This window comes from Pteropus vampyrus, unplaced genomic scaffold (assembly GCF_000151845.1).
Source record: "Pteropus vampyrus isolate Shadow unplaced genomic scaffold, Pvam_2.0 Scaffold65, whole genome shotgun sequence".
In the NCBI taxonomy this organism is placed as follows: domain Eukaryota; kingdom Metazoa; phylum Chordata; class Mammalia; order Chiroptera; family Pteropodidae; genus Pteropus; species Pteropus vampyrus.
Genome location: NW_011888846.1, coordinates 2,290,734 through 2,307,810, shown reverse-complemented (window position 1 = coordinate 2,307,810; position 17,077 = coordinate 2,290,734). Strand labels below are relative to the sequence as shown.

At 38.7% G+C, this 17,077-nt stretch overlaps 1 protein-coding gene across 6 annotated transcripts in view; it reads left to right on the top strand.

Annotated features, from left to right (window-relative positions):
• The first annotated feature begins 6,076 nt into the window (after positions 1 to 6,076).
• The window catches only part of CEP350 (centrosomal protein 350), a 110,961-nt gene continuing 99,960 nt past the window's right edge, over positions 6,077 to 17,077 (top strand). For 5 of the 6 annotated variants that reach the window (XM_011361217.2, XM_023531246.1, XM_023531247.1 and 2 more), the window contains exon 1: positions 6,077 to 6,470. The gene's annotated coding sequence lies outside the window, so the exon portion shown is untranslated. Of the gene's footprint in view, positions 6,471 to 14,658; positions 14,680 to 17,077 lie in introns of those variants that run through there. The other variant, XM_023531245.1, reaches the window with a different exon arrangement.

Here is a 17,077-nt window from a genome sequence, read left to right as displayed (position 1 = left end):
CTCATCCCATCAGCTGAAGGCCTTAACAGAAAACAGACTGAGGTCCCATGAAAAAGAAGAAATTCTGTCAACAGACTGCTTTTAGACCCACGCTGCAACATCAGCTCTTCCCTGGGGCTCCAGCCTGCTGGCCAACCCTCAGATGTGAGACTTGCCGGCGCGCTCTCTCTCTCTTTCTCTCTCTCTCTCTCAGAAGTGAATAAAAATTTCCATTGTTTCACATCTTTGTCAATATGTAGTATTACAAGACCTTTGCCTATCTGGTGGATGTGAGATGATTTTTATTATGGTTTTATTTTGTCTTTCCCTGATTGCTAGTGATGTATAGCATCTTGCCATTTTTTTAAAAAAATGGAGTTTTAGTTGTTTTTCTTTAAATCACTGAACTTTTCTGGATTGTTGCTCCTAATCTTCAATTTATTTATTTATTCCTTTTATTCAATGTTCCAAAGATGGACCATGTCGGCTTATTGTTTTTTAAATCTCCTTCTTCTCTGTTTCCCCATTTTTGACTATTCCATTCTTGCTTGTGGAATGTTATTGGTGCTTCTCTGATTGGCTTCGTGCTTTCTAACTCTACTGTCACTCTTTGCTGGCTCAAGTTCTCTTAGGATCTCTGCTTCTGGTAAAGGTCATATAATAGCATGCTGAATAGCAAGACTCAGGGGTGTAAGTAATAATAAAAGCAACTTTATTTTGTTCTTCCGCTGGCCATCTAAATCTGTTCTGTGGGGGAAATCCTTCTCTACTGCTAGATAAATCTCAGACTAGTCCTATGACATTTCTGATCAATTTTAGTTAATAGAAGTCTCATATCACATTAGCTGGCAAACATAGTGTTACATCAGTAATTAAATATCCAGCCCAATATATGAATCAACATTCAAATGCTTTCTGCACGTGGGCTGTCTCCTTCCAGGGAGGGGGCGTGGTCTTTCTTTTCTCTTTTTCTGTCTGGACTATCTCTGTTTCCTCGGGTTCGCTAGCTGCAACTTCTGCCCTGCCCAGGATGGAAGGCAGGGAGTTGGGGAGGCAGAGAAGAGCTGGAGGGGATGCAAGAACATTCTTACGTGACTGGTAACTGTTGTAAGGTGGCTTTGCTTTTCCCAGGCTTGGTAGATGTTTGAAGCCAAATCTTTCTCTTAGAGTATTTCTCTGGGTTCTTTGGAGGTTTTCCTGCCTGGCCTCTGCATCTGCAACTCCTTGGATATGTGCACTGCCCCTCCTTCAGCTGGCCACTCCTGATATCCCCTCGTAAAGTATAAAAGAGACCTATGGGTCAACCTTTCTCTCACTCCTGGCCATCAGTTCCCTTCCACATAGCCAATCAGTGTTAGCAGTCTCTTCTGCATCCCTATAGAGGTACTTTATGTATGTATGAAGAAATATCATATATCTCCTGCCTCTTCTTAAAAAGCAGAATACTATTTACATGAGTTCCTACTTCAGGTCCCACATCAGGTCTGGGGACTCACTACTCCCTGACTCCCCTTTTGGAGCAGAAACACTCACTTGGTGAGCGCCCTCCTCTCTTCAGATGAGGAGGCTGCTGTACCTTTTTCAGGCTGGAGTCCAGACTCAGGCTCCCAGAATCTAAAGTCCACATTGAGCTCTCCATGTTGTCTCCTCAAAGCTCCTCTCACTAGCTCGAGGTCAGGAAGATGCTATCTCTGCACCCCACTGCCTGTTCTCTCCAAACAAACTTCCTCTCAAATCTTCTGAATCTACAGTTTCTCAATCCTTTCAGATCAGTGACCAAGTGGAAGGATCGCGTGTGAGGAGCGCAGGAATCACATAACTAGTCTTATATTGCTCATTTGAAAATGTGCTTCTTGGAGGCCTGTCTCACAACTTACCCTGGTTGCTGCTACCATTTTGTTATAGGACCTCATTCAAAAATTCCAGCCTATCATGTTACAGTCAAATGCGGTTAAAGGCTGCCTTCAGAGGGATTTCTATTCTCCTTTTGTCAGAGAGACTTCTCTAACATTTCCTTGGCTTGCATGCTCATGCACGCACACTCACGCACACACACACAAATATTTATATATGTATAAAGATAAGTGACTGTATTTTCTTGTCGAAGGAAGTTCTTATTGATAAATTTTAGTTTTTCCACAATTCTTCACATCAGAACACCAAATGCTCTAGAAAGGTTCAAGATTAAGCCAAAAGACAGAATGCAGAAAAAGAAAGCAACCAGAAAACTCGTCACTAAATTTGGCGTTTGCATAATGTGTTAGAACTGCATAGTTTGTTAGATTCACAAACTGAATGATTGAATTTATTATTGAAAAGATGGTGGACGGGATAACATATCAGATTTGGCATTTAGGCTTGACATTTCAATAGAAATGTCTTTAACCAATCTGGACACATAATTTTACTCAATTCGCTTCAAATAGTGAGTGACATCACTGCATTGCCATAGCCGTATCCCTCCATTTCTCAGTTTGTTATGTCTGGAAATCAATGTCAAATTTCACATTTTCAGGAGAGAAAACATGTAGCTATTCACCCCCAATTTAATTAAATTCAACAAACATTCAATTCAATTCAACAAATATTGAGTGCCTAGTATATGCGAGGCATATATTTCAGTTTATTAAAAAATAGTAAAAATAACCAACATTTTTGAGCACCCACTATGTGCCAAGTACCATGATATTTCCTTTACCTGTGCTGTTTCTTTTAATCCTCACAAAACCCTACGGAGTAGGTACTATTGTAATCTCCACTGTACAAATGTGGAAACTGAGGCACAAAGAGGTTAAGGACCTTGACTGAAGTTATTTGATTTGATCCAGGCCTTTTTGACTCCAGAGTTCATGCTCATAATCCACTCTGAAGGAGACAAAGTGCTTTCCAGTTTAATGTGTAAATGAAGTGTAAGATAATTGCAGAACTATTAATCGTAGATACAGCCCTAAGGGAGATACACAACATCGTGGAGTTCTGGGGTGGGAGAGCACTGCAAAATGTGAGCAGTCATGGAATTTTTCCTGAGTTTGCACTTAAAGAACGTGCAATTCTAAACGAGGGTGATACGTGGTTCAGGTTAGGGAATGAAGTTCTAGAGGTAGGAATGAGCGGGCCGTGTCTGAGATCCAGTTTGGCTCAAATTCACATCCAACTAGGGAAGATAGAAACTGTTTGTTTCTATCTTTCATGTGCCAGGTTCTTGTCAGATGTTATTTCTAGACATCTCTGCAAGGTAGATAGATTGGCCTTGATTTACAGACAATGAAATGGAGGGTTTTGAGGGGTCATAGGGCAAATAAGAGATGGAGCCAAGATTTGAACTGAAGTCTCCCTGATACCACACCCCTACCCTTGCTAGTTTTTTGTGCTGCCTTACTTCAGGGAGATAGAAAGCTAGGCCGAGAAAGACCTTGATGACTGTAGTGAGGAATTTTTACTTACCTTGTCAGGCAGAGGAGGATAGGGACAAAACTCGAGCTGAACTATGGGAAGACAACTGCCATCATTTGGGCAGTAAAAATGAGAGCCTGAATTAGAAGAGCAGTGGCAACTGCACAAAAGGGGAGTAAAGTCGTCCCCCCTTATCTGCAGCTTTGCTTTTCATGGTTTCAGTTATCTGCAGCCAACCATGATGTGAAAACATTAAATGGAAAATTCCAGAAATAAACAATTCATAAGTTTTAAAATTGCACACTGTTCTGGGTAGCATGATGAAATCTCTCATGCCATCCACTCCATCCCGCACTGGATGTGAATCATCCTTTTGTTCAACCTATCCATGCTGTATGTGCTCCCTGCCCATTAGTCACTTAGTAGCTGTCTCAGTTATTAGATTGACTGTTGTGGTATCACAGTGCTTGTGTTCAAGTAACCTTTATTTTGTTGTTATAATTGTTCTTTTTTATTACTGTCATTATTAATCTCTTACTGTGCCTAATTTATAAATTAAACTTTATCTTAGGTGTGTATAAATAGGAAAAAATAGTATAGATAGGGTCTGGTATTATCTACAGTTTGTGGCATCCACTCGAGAGTCTTGGAACATATCTCCTGCAGATAAGGGGGACTACTGTAGATAAAATATATATATATCAATGGTATTTAGAGACTTAATAATTGATTATGTAGGAGCAAGGGATAGAGGATAGTGTATAATATTTCTAAACTTTCGAGCCTGTCAGTTCTCAGAAGGGTATTCTGCAATGGCCAGTCACAGAAAAACAGGTCAAGAGGAAGAGCTAGCTTCATTTGGAAGCTGGAGGTGCTGGTGACTTCGATATGTACGTGGAGAGTCTAGTCCAAAGTTTGGAGGCAAGATCCAGTTGTACGAAGTAAGTCGAGAGTCAAAGCCATAGTAATCGACAAAGACTATAAAGTGCAGAAAAATCCAATCTTGGTGTCTACTAAGATGTAGATACCTATTTAACATTTATTATGTGCCTAGCACTGTGGAAAGTATTGGGAAGGGTGACAAAACTTTTCTCATTAAGCTTCCAATTTTGTTCCAGAATTAATTACACTCACGAAACTGAGCATATTGTACAAAACTTAATATACTCGAGAGCTAATCTTTAGGGATAAACAATAAGAGTTATGGGATGTTGAAAATGAGAGAGGTTGATGTGTTTGGTGTTTGGGAGGTGAGGGAGAGGGCAGGGGTCAGCACAAGGTTCAGAGGTGAAAATTGTGCATAGGCTGATAAGAGGGTAATATTGCTCCCCATGTAGTGACAGGAACTTTTGGTATTTTCTCTTTTGCACAGGAGGTAGCGTGGAGGTGGAAAAGTTTAAACAGACTTTGGAGTAAGGGAGACCTCGAGTCTTATATCTGCCACTTACTGATGGTGTAATATTGGGCAAATTACTTAGCTTTTCAGAGCCTATTTCCTCTATTTGAAAAAATGACTATAATACTTAATAAAGTGGTTGTAGAAACTCAATAAAATAACGTGAAAAGCATCTATCCCACTAGAAAGGTTGGGGAAAACCTAAATAACTCTTTATTTTGTTTTCTTGCTACCACTTGCACCATTGGGATACCCACGTTTCCTGTTCTTCCCTTCAACACAGTTTCGTGGAGACACAGTACATATTTTACAAAAGTGCAGAATTTTTGTATGTCCACTTACCTCCTATTCAGGCACAGGTACAGGCCCTCCAAAGAGGGGGCAGTTACTGCCTCCTGCTTTTATTGATTGGATCTACTCAGCAAGCACTTATTGAGCACCTGCGATGTCCTAGTTACTGTGCTATTGTGCCCTGTTAGGGTATAGAGAGATAACAGATACTTAAAAATCCTCAAAATACTTAAAGACGAGAAACGGTCTCTGGATAAATAGCAATTGAACTTCAGACGGTGGAGGAAAGTGATGGGTGGGGAGCTTGTGCGCAGTGAACACCTAGCGGAAGGTGGAACGATTTGCAGAAGAACTGTCATTTAAGCTAAGTCTTGACAGATGATAGAATTGGGACAAGAAGATAAAGATATTAGAAGATATGCTGATCACAGAGAGATTCTCAAAGCACAGTTCTATCAATGCCAACATCTAACGGGAGGATACTCTTTTACTTGCTCTGGAGTCTTAAGCCATTAGACAGAGGGCATTCTGAACAGAACGGTAACCCTTGCGAATAAAACGGCCACAGTGACAGCAGTGGATAGCTGCAGCAGCCGCAGAGCTTCAATTACTCTGAAAATGACGGGGGTAAAGAAGATTTATTTGGACAATTGGTGAAACATCGTAAACTCTGAGAAGATGCGATTTCTAGACTTCGAATTCATCCTTGTCAACCCCCACTCCAGTTTGTTTTTTTCGGCCGAGGGTGAAATGCGCAGCCAGAAGGCCCAATTAGAGTCAGAGGAAAGAGGGCGGGGGGAGGTCTCCGCTGCGGATCTACTTTGGCTCCTCCCTCCTCCCGAGTCCTGCAAGGTTCTAGCTTTGCCACACTAAATATGGCTCCCTCGAGGTTCCGCTCCTCGTTTTATGTCCCTTTCACCTTTCGGCCACACTCTACATGGCCCTAACCGAAGGTTGCATTCCTGTAGAACCGTCTCAGGACAGTTCTCGCGAGATTTGCCTGGGCTCCCCATTGCTCCCGCCCTGCCTCGCGCCGCCGCCACCGCCACTGCTGCCGGCGCCGCTCCTCCTCCGTGTCAGTTGTTGGGCTGTAATGGCGACTGGGCCGCCGCTGCCGAAGTGACTCCCGGGCGGGGGAGCGGGGCCAGACCTGCGCCAGAGGGAACTGCAGAGAGCCGCAGCTCAGGGGCTGGCTTGCTGTGGGGGAGGGGAGGCAGCCTTTCTGCCTCTCCTTCCTTCTCTGCAGACCCGCGGCTCCCGGGAGCCGGTGCGAGGCGGGCACCCGGTGCGTCCCCGGAGCGGGGAGGCCAGGCCGGGCAGCCCTGGGGCCGGTAGGGGCGGCGTCACTGCACCCTCCGCCAGGCCCCGCGGGATGCACCGTGGGAGCCGAGGGCGGAGGCGACACTCTCAGGTGAGCTGCGGGAGGACCTGGCTGGGACCCGCGGGCGCTCGCTTAGCCTCCGCTGCCTCTGTCCGCGGTCCCGGGTCCCCGGTGGCGGCGAGAGAGGCGGGGCGGGGCGCGGGAGGCGCTGGCCCAGCCTGGCATCCCCCTCGGCGAACCTCCCTGGGTACTGAGGCTTTGCGGAGAGGGTCATCCTGAGACCTGGGTTTCAAGTCCCACCGGTGCCTGCCGAAGACGGGCTTTCCTTCCTTACCTGCCAGTGCCTGTCCCCTTCCCCCGCCCCTCTCTTCTGCGAAAGATGTAAGCTACCTCTCACCTTTGGTGTACGAAGTGTCTCTTCATTTGGAGATCCGGCATATTTTGGGAAATTCCGGGGAACTGGCTCCAGTGGCAAGGATGACTAGTTTCTGTTCCTTTTTGCTGGGGATAAACATTCTGAAGTATGGGGAAAACTTTGATCTCCTGCTCGAGTCTAGCAGCTGCTGAATGTAGTCTACCGATTAATTAACAAATGATTTGAGGGAAGGTTTAAAAAGCCCTACAATTTGAAAGTTGTCATTCCCCGCCCCGCCCCCCCCCGCGCTCTCTTTAAATGTAGCCCAACAGGTTAAATAATATTTAGCTAACGTTACAAATATGAGTTGACATTTGGCTGAATTTTTAGTTTTCAGATAAGAATCTGCACATAGGTATAGATTTTAATGTGGCTTTAGTGTAATAGGAAAATCCTTCATATAGGAGAGAGCAGGTTGTCAGGAATGGTGGGTGATCAGTATCCATGTACTCCGCCTGATTTGTTTTGATGGCGATCCTTGTTTTGAATTTGGAAAAGTCGTTAATGGTTATGTTGCCATGTTAACGATACCTCCTCCTGCCCTGTATTTTAAGGGTTTTAAAGGAAAGACTATCTTAGGCCTAGTAGCAATCTGAAAAAGGTTCGTAGAAGCAATGATAAAACACTGAAAGCTGCTCTCCTAGAAAAAAAAAAAGTCTTAGTTTAAAATATTGTTTTTAAATAAGGCAGTGTGCTGCTAGTAGCTTGTAACTTTGGAGAGTTGGTTGTGAGACCTATGGTAGAAGTTGCTTCAAACCCATGGGCGGGTGTGTGTGTAATAATTTGTTTTGGTGTGCTAAATTGACAGACTCCAGTGTGATAAAATAAATTTGAAACATTGAACCCCTATAGCATTGAATTTAAGATACTTAAATCAGAAAATAAACATCAATCTAGAATACATTGTATGTGTGGATAAATACATGTGTATCCCATTCTTTTCATAGTCAGTAGTGGGGCTGTAATGATGGTGAATTATAATATGTAAACAGCTTAGTAGTATGTGAAAGAAGTTCTCTGATTCTCTGAGATTACTTAGTGTGTATGTTATGTAAGAGGATTAATACTTGAACAACCAACCTCCTGTGGGGTAATTAATTTATGAATTAGGAAGTTTTGGAATTTTTTTAATGCTTCTGATTGACAGTCTTTTGCCCATTTTATAACACTTCTACCATATCATGGACAGAAGAAAGGAGATGAAGTCCCTAATCTAACCAATTTTATTATTTATTAAATTGCTCTGAGTTATAGTGGAAGCAAAAATGAAGCCACTGTGTAAAATATCTGACATCATTTTTTGGTGTGCTTCCACATACATTATTTAGTCTTCATAGCAATTTTGTGAAGTAGGTTTGGCACATATCATCCTTATTTTTCAGTTGTGGAAAGTGACACACAAGGAAGTTCATATATTTATGTGAATGCCGCTCATATTTCTGCAGATGATTGAGAATAGTTTTCATTTATTTTTTTATTGAGCTATAATTGACATTAGTTTCAATTAGTTTCAATAAGTTCAATTAACATTCTAGAGCTAGTTTTATTTTAAGTTTAATATAGATGCTTCTGGCATTTATTTTAAAATAAAATTTTTAATTTTGTTCATTTTGACATACCACTTGCTCCGTATGCCGATGATTGTCAGTTCTTTAAAAATATTAGTATTTTTATAGTAATTGTTAATAAGTCATAAATTATGATAATGGATTGTTTTACTTCTACATGTACTTTTTTGTTTGAACAGTGTTTCTAAGAAATTGTAATTAATTTGTTTTCTCTCATTCTGTTTGGATACTCATAGTTCTGTCATCTTTGGTACTTCAAATAATTTACACTCTTATACTCTACATAAAAAAAATATTTAAGCCACATGTTCAGTAGCATAACTACTTGGTGATTTTATGGTGGAAACAAGTGATGACTTAAAAAGTTAACTGGCCATCCACACTTGTGATTGCTATTTTTGCAGTGTGGGGCAAGTCGTGAAGTAATTTTCTTTTTTTTTTTTACGATTTAAATGGCTTTATTAAGAGATCATGAATTGGGCAGCATCCCATCTAGCAACTAGAAGGGTGCTCCCAAAATCACTTCCTTTATCGACTTCCCCCGCCCCCATGTCAGACAATTTCTGGTATCACAAATAGTCCAAATAAACTGAAAAATTGAACGATTGAATATTTTTTTCTGCACCAATATTTTTTGTTTGTTGTTATCACAAGTGTAACTTTACATATAATAGTGGTTATTTCAGGAGATTATTTGCCTTTCTCAAACAGTTTGTAAGTTCCATGATGTTAGAGATCCTCTTAACTATCATGCACCTACTGCCTAGCACATAGTAAAATAGTCAATAAGTATTGGTTGACTAAATTGACTATAAAGAGTGGTTTTGGCATAATATTTAACAGCCAGAAACATTAGTGTATGGTTCCTAGGCACTCCCCAACTCTTCGCAGGAATATATTCCAGAAGTATATTCAAGTTTGCTAGGTAGAAGGGGAATGACAGTTTAGATTAAAAAGCCACCAAGAAGCCACAGGTGGATCTTGAAAACTTTATGACTTAATGATTTGCTTAGCAATAGTTCTGGCAATAGTTACTGTAATTTAAAGAAAATAGATGCTTTTAAGACCCTGACCTGTTATACTAGTACTATAATTATAGGCTTGTAATAACTTTAAGTCACTTCTTAATTACAGCATTGGGAGTTTTAAATCTTAAAGGCCAGCTAATCCAATTCCCACATTTTATATGTAAGTAAACAGAATCTCATGTAAGGGAAATAAATATCTCACCCATAGTTGGTTTCATAACAGGATGAAGAATCCACTATATAGCTACTAAGTCTACATTTGTTTAATGTGTCAGATAATTATCAAATCAGAAGATAATTGTGAACAATCTGTTCTATATCAATGTTAATTAAAAACTCAAAACAGGCCCCTCTTTATGGATCAAAAATATTTGCTAACTTAAAAAGGAATCTCAACCCTCTCTGTTGTTGGGACTGTAAATTGGTACAACTAGAACAATGTTCTGGAAGGACATTTAGTATTGCCTATCAAAATTAAAATTTAAAGTGCACTTTTTTTGATAGTCATTTCATTTCTAGGAGTTGATCTCAGAAATTTTAATGTAAGAGCACAAGGACAAATCTATAAGGATTAGCATCATTACAAATAAATGTCATTAACATTTACAAATAACAAGAAAGTGTCTTAAATGTCTACTGGTGGAAGAATAGTTAAAATTAATAGTATATTTGTGCTCTGAGGTGCGCTTGTTAACAGGTTGAGGGATATTTATAGTTACTTCCGAGAAGCGGGTGAGTATATTGTTGAACGCAGGGACCATGCAGCAGACTTTTGGGGTTCAGATCCTTCTGCATCATTTATTAGCTGTGACTATTAGCAAGTTACTTAAACTCATAAAATGGATATAATTATAGTTCTTTCCCACAGGGCTGTTGTGACAATTAAATGAGTTAATATTTAAACTTTAAGTAAGCATAGTAAGCACCACATCGAGTGTTTGCATGTACTATTATGTACGGACATGGAAGAATGTTCATTATGTAATATTGAGTGAAAAAAAGAAGTTGTACTACACTGTGGAATATGATTCAATTTTCTAAAAACAAACACATAGGCAAAGAATTGTAGTTTGATTTTCTTTTGATTTGTATGCATAGGAAAGGGTCTGTAAGGATAGATAGTAAACTATTTTTATTAGATGTATTTTCCTTGGGGGAGTGGATGACTTTCTTTTTTTTACTTTAGACACTTTGTATTGTTTATCTTAAGTACCACTTTTATAATTTTTGAAACCTTTTTTCTAAAAAAATTGGAGCAGAATTTTTCTTCTATTATACAATCATATAAATATATTTTCAAATATAGTTTTTCAGAGATCTACAGATTTCATCAACAGAATATTATGTGATTAAATTCTACTTCAAAACCTGTTGCCGTAAAGTTAAAATTAATCTCTGAAAATCTCTTATTTATTTTTCTACTAGCTTTGTGATAAATCTTATTTCTTAACTGATAAAGTAAGCACATAGGCCAGATCAGTATTTTTTAAACCCAAGATTCCCAAACCGTGCCCCAAGTTAGCTTGGAGCACCAAAGTGAACTCACATGAGCACGGTGGGAATTTTTAAGTTTTCAAGGGAAATAGTAATATTTGACAGCTGTGGGGTATCTGTGGTATATATGACATCTGTGGGACACTGCTCAAACTAGTACCAAATACTACATAGTTTCTTCTGGATTTCCTGGATTACCAAGTTTAACTTGGTATGTGTTAAAGAAATTGTTGAGGTTTGTGTTTAATATGTGAAGAGAGGCGAAGCTGAATTCTCAGGTCATTTGTATTTGTATATTATACCGTATTATGGGAGTGTTGGTCATTGTTTACCTAGAACAATGTGATAGGTCTGGCTTAGAGCTGGAATGTTTTCCATTTTTCCTAGCCTGGACCCTACTAAATTTGTCCATTTTATATTGAGACTACTTGGTACGACTGTTGCCCGTTTGTCTTTTCTCAATCTTTCAGGCAGATATGGTTGTTTCGTAGGGTCTGATAGAGATGAGAGAACTGAAACGTAGCAAAGGTATGGAAAATATTCTCTGTGAGAGCCAGAATGAAGTCATTTCTTTCATCTTTTATTCCTAGTGCCTGGCCCTCGAAGGAGCCCAATAAATACTTGAGCTCAATGAGTCTATGTGACTGTCATAAATGTGAAAGGAAAATTTGCTGCTAGAAGATAATTGAAAAATTGTCTGTTTCAAAATGTCATATCTTATTTGTGTATATTCCACAGGTATAGATCAGCATTTCTCAAACTTTTTTTAGTGTCAAGACCACTTTACACTCTTTGAGTTATTAAAAATTCAAAGAGCTTTTGTTTAGGTGGGCTATATGTTTTGTTATTGACTGTATTAGAAATTTTAAACATTTATTAATTTATTTAAAATAACAGTAAACACTTCACATATTAACAAATAACCTTTTTTAATGAAAAATAACTACATTTTTTCCCAAAACTAAAAATATTTAGTGAAAAGAGTGACATTGTTTGATATTTTTCAAATCTTAAATCTCTGGCTTAATAGAAGACATCTGGGTTCTCAAATCTGCTTCTGTATTCAGTCTGCTGTGATATTATATGTTACGTAGCCTTTGAGACACTCCAACTATACACACTCAGAATGAGAGTGAGAAAGACAAATAATACCTTAATATTATTATGGAAATAGTTTTGACTTCAAAGATACCCCTTTTCCCTGAAAAGTTCTCATAGACCCTTAGAGATCCCTGTACCACACTGAAAACTGGTGGTATAGGTTATAAAGTCAGAGTAGAAAAGGATCTTTGAGGCCACATAGTATAATCACATCTTGTAGATTATTCTGGTTTGTGCAGCTGGACTGAGATAGGGAAAACATCATTTGCTTTTTGGGAATAATCATTAGTTGGCTTTTGGAGATGTTGAGTTTGATATGCCTTTGAGATTTTGGAATAAGCAGTTTGATGTGTGGCTTAGGATACAGAGATAAGCTCTAGACTGGAGTTTGGTCAGTCATTGGCATATGGGTAGTATTTGAAGCCTTGAACATGGGTGAAGTCACCCAAGCAGAAGAGTATAGGGTTAGAAAAGAGCCCAAGGTCAAAGTCCCTTCAACCTTAAGATTTAAAGAGAAAAACTAGCTAACAAAGGAGAAGAAAAGGGAACTAGAAAGGAGGTGGAAAATCAGAGAAGTGTAATGTATGGTAGCCAAGGGAGAGAGTGTTTCAAGAGAGTGGTCAGCTGTGCTGAATGCTGCCAGGAGGTCGTGCAGGTTGAGGACTTTTTATTTGAAAATGCCCATTAGATTTGGAGATGAAGGTCTTTGGTAATTTTAGTGAGAGCTGGCAGAGAGATGGTAGTGGTAGAGAAATGGTGGTGGCAACCACATTGGAATTGCTTGAAGAGTGATTAAAAAGTAATCTATTAAGTGGAGACCGTATTCAACTTTTTTTCAGAAGTTTGTGAAGGAAAAAGAGAGCAGTAGTGGAGGAGGGTGCTAGGTCGAGGGACATTTTTGTTTGTTTCGAGTAAGAAGACTTGATTAAGTAGAAATGATGATAGAAGAATCTTGGAGAGGGCAGGAGGCAAGAGACACGAGAGAGAACATAATTCATGGTTGAAGTTTATTGAGAGAACATGGAGGTGGGGAGGTCTAGAAACAAGTGAAGTATTCTTATGGCCCCTTTCCTCTAGAAGTTATTTTTTCTTTTCTTTTCCCATTCTCCCTATTTAAGAACTTTCAGCCTGCATGATAAGAGGCGGGGTTAAATGGTAATTCTTTTTCAGTTTTTTGGCTATTAGTTTTCTGTGCTTATGAAGTGAGTATTTTGATGATAACTTGAAGTATGGACTCCTCGTTGGCTTTAGGCTAAGTTTGCTATTAGCAGTCAGAGCATTTATTTAACGCTGCATCCTTGTTTGATTTATAGGCCCTTCTGCTTTTTTATTTATATCACTTTAACCAGATTCTTTTTATATCATTTATTACAGTTTTACTGAAATTGTGTTTCCATTTTCTTAAGGAAAGTTAGAGTCATCCTTAGATAACTTTGGAAGTTGTTGTTTTAAGCTTTCATTTATATTTTATATGATGCAAATAGAACCTTGTCGAATATAGTTTCTTTTGTAGTCCTTGTGATATTTGTTTTTAGTTGTTGTGATATTTAACTTTAATCTGAACTAAGCAGTATTGTTCATTTATGCTTTAACTTTTGCATGAAACAACTTGTTCCTCTACAAAATGCCAGTAAAACTCGCTGTAAAATGGATAGTAGAATAAAATTCTTGAGTCACTTAAATGATTAATAAAAGTATTTTTAAGTTTCTGAAATTTAAGAAGCTTGCAGTATAGTAAGGCGACAGTGTAATGGAGTGATACAGATTCTGCATTATTGGTTTCTGAGAGCGATCAGTAAGAGAGGAGTAACCAACACTTGATCCTTTAAACACACAAATATAATCACGTCAAAGATTCTGCATGATCTCGTTCCTTTCCTTCTCCAGCTTTCTCTCTCATCATTTTCCCTCTCCAACACATTTATATTGAGAGTCATTATATGAATGACCATTGGAGGCTTTCAGAGGGTTGAGAGAGAGAGATTGAGATCTGTCACTTTCCAGTTCTGTCACGTATTAGCCGAATGACCTTGGACTAGTTCTGTAGTCTGTCTGATACTGTTTTCTTTGTCAGTAAAATGGATATATGGATAGTTGCCTCATGGGTTGTGATGGGGATTAGAAATAATATACAGAAAATCATACAGCCCTTGGCCCACATAGAAGGAACACAGAAAATGAGAGCTATGATTATTAAGTGCCCTCATGGTCACCTCCATATTGTTAGAGGTCTGTAATTTTGGCTTCTGGTTTAAAGGGCTTGCTGTTGTCAAGTGTTCTGGAGCTTTGGGAAAGAGATGTTCTCAGGTGGTTGGGGAATAGGATTAGTTTTCAGCACTGATGCTCGTCTTTATGGAATCAACAATGTTTTTAGAAGTGTCAGGCTTCAGAGAATAGAATTGAGGATAATGTCTAGAGCTGTAGTTCTCAAAGCTGCGGCGTATTGGGATCCCTATAGATCTGTTAAAATATTGGTGTTGGGCCTCTTCTCAGACCCAGCAGAATCTTTTGGGGGTGGAGCCTCAGCATCTTTTGGGGGTGGAGCCTCAGCATCCCTGTTTTTATCATGTTATCCAGGTGTGTCTCCTCCTAGAGCTGCTTGAGAAAGGCTCAGGAGACAGTTCTGCAGCCGCTTGGAGGAAGGTATTGTGTGGCTGCTCTGAAATTCATTTGCAGTGGGAATGACTGGAAATGTATGTATGGGTTATTTGGGAGAGGGTTATCATTATAGGTTTAAAAACTAGCTACAGAGCTTGAGTGGGAGAGGTAATGATTTTAAAGTATTGTATGTAAAAAATTAAACTAGAGGATGTTTTCTGTGTTCCTATTTGCCATAGATTAAACAATTAGCAGATATGATGACTTTATGACTAAAGGAGCATTTTGACATGTTATACTGGCATCTGAAGACTTCTATTTTGTGCACTAACCTTAATACCAGTTCACATCATATACTCAAATTTTATAAAAAGCCAAGCACATTATATTACGTTTCAATAAATCTATATTCTCTTATATGTGTGTGTGTGTGTGTGTGTGTGTGTGTGTGTGTATGTATATGTATATATTCCATATCATTCAGTGTGGTAAAAGTCTTTTTGAGTTTTAAAAGAAATTTTTAAAAATTAATTAAATTAATTTTTTAAATTGAAGAAATGATTTCAAATTTTCCCCCCATCTACCTCTCCCTTCCCTCCTCCCCGCTCTGGTAGAGAGAAATTTTTTATATTGTAGTTTTATTCATAGAGATAATACCATTTTTTAATATTTAGAAAAGTTAATCAAATATGTATGGTATAAATATGAATATTAGATATAAAAATAGGGAAATTAAAAGTGAGAAAGGAGAGAGAGGAAGTCAGATAAGAGAATATTAGAAACAGGAGAGTGAGAGGGAAAAATATAGAAGAGAATATTCCAGATTTGTTTATTAGGGAATAGATATAAATGTTTCCCTAATTTAAAAAAATTTTTCTTAAGTGAGAAAGAACCAGAGATGATAATTGAGAAAAAAAAAATATTAGGCACTCCCTCTCTCCCTTTCAGCTCACTTTTACCTGTAGGATTTTAGGAGAAGGAACAGTTATGGTATGGGTTTTAGAGGGAATGCATTAACTTTCCTGATAGAATTAATCAAATATAAGCTAGGACAGAGTGCTTCTATTTCTCTTTCCAATTATTTCAATTTCTGTGTTAGGATTCTGGCTGCTTACTGTCATTAGATACTTGTACATCTTGGAATCTTTGCTGCCGGGTTGCAGTATAGGTCAGGTAGAGTTCAAGTCTATTGAGGATGGGCACCCAGCAGCATCACATACTTCCAGAATCAGGGAACTTGATTGCTAACAGACACCAGATTCTTAACAAGGTAGATGTGTTTGCCAAGTTGTAGCTGGTAGTTAGCTGTAGTACCCCTCTAGTAATTCCCATTAAGTATCTATTCAGCTGGGGCCACACCGTTCCCCTGTAAGAAACACTAAGATTTTTTTGTGAGGTCGAAGCCCTGGATCTAGTAGTTAATTTTTGATCTAGATGAGTAGCAGGAAGAAATGTCTTCTTCCCTTTCTGAGTAGCTTTTGCTGTTCAGTGAATCTGGATGGCACTCTTTTATTGCTCCGGTTTAACTGCTGATTACCTTGTTCATGTCCAGAGGGTGAATAAATGAACCTCCAGTACAGTTTATACATAATTCTTGTGCTGTTTTTTTGGTCTAATCACAATAAGGCTTTTACTTGGTTATAGCCAGAGCAATAGCATTATCTTTTGCTCCAGTTTTCTGATTCATTGCACATTAATGGTATGTGCTTTTATTAAATGACTCCCATTGTTTCCATGGCATCATATATTCAGTTTATTATATGGCCACCTGTAGCCCTTTTTCCCTGTTCTCATCAGCACGGGCAATTATGCTTTTTGTGTGTGCTCTTTGTAGTTTATTTTACTATATATTCTTATAGGCTACTTGCAAATTAGTGTATGAATTCCATTCTCCTGTTTTCCGTTTCTTTTTTTTCCTGGCTTACTGGCCTAGTTATGTATGTTGATTGTGTTTCTCTTTCTTTTTTATGAGTAGTTTCCTAACCTAGCTTTTTAACCACTTCTACTTTTGTGATCATGTTTCTTGTCACTTTTATTGATTTACCCCAGTCTTATCTTTAGTCATCCTTTCACTGGCAGCTCTGCCTTTGATTCCTCTTTATTCTTTGCTTTTTAAATCAAGATCATAACAGCTTCCAACACTGGCATTTGTTTGTGTTCATTGAAGGGCTCTGTTGATATGAAGATGAATCAGAAGATATAGTCCTTAAGAATAACCTTGTGGGGAGACTGATACGTATATGCTCATCACATTATCTATTGTTTATATGTGTCTCTTCCATTAGCTTATAAGCATTAAGTGTTCAACTAATGTTCATCAAATCAGTGAATGATGTGTATGTGTGTTTAATGAATGATAAGGGCTATAAAAAGTGAACAGAGTGCTATGAGAAACAGGTGAAATAGCAATTTTGTTAAAGTAGCAGTCCCCAACCTTTTTGGCACTGGAGACAATAATCTAATGCCTGATGATCTGAGGTGGAGCCGAGGTGC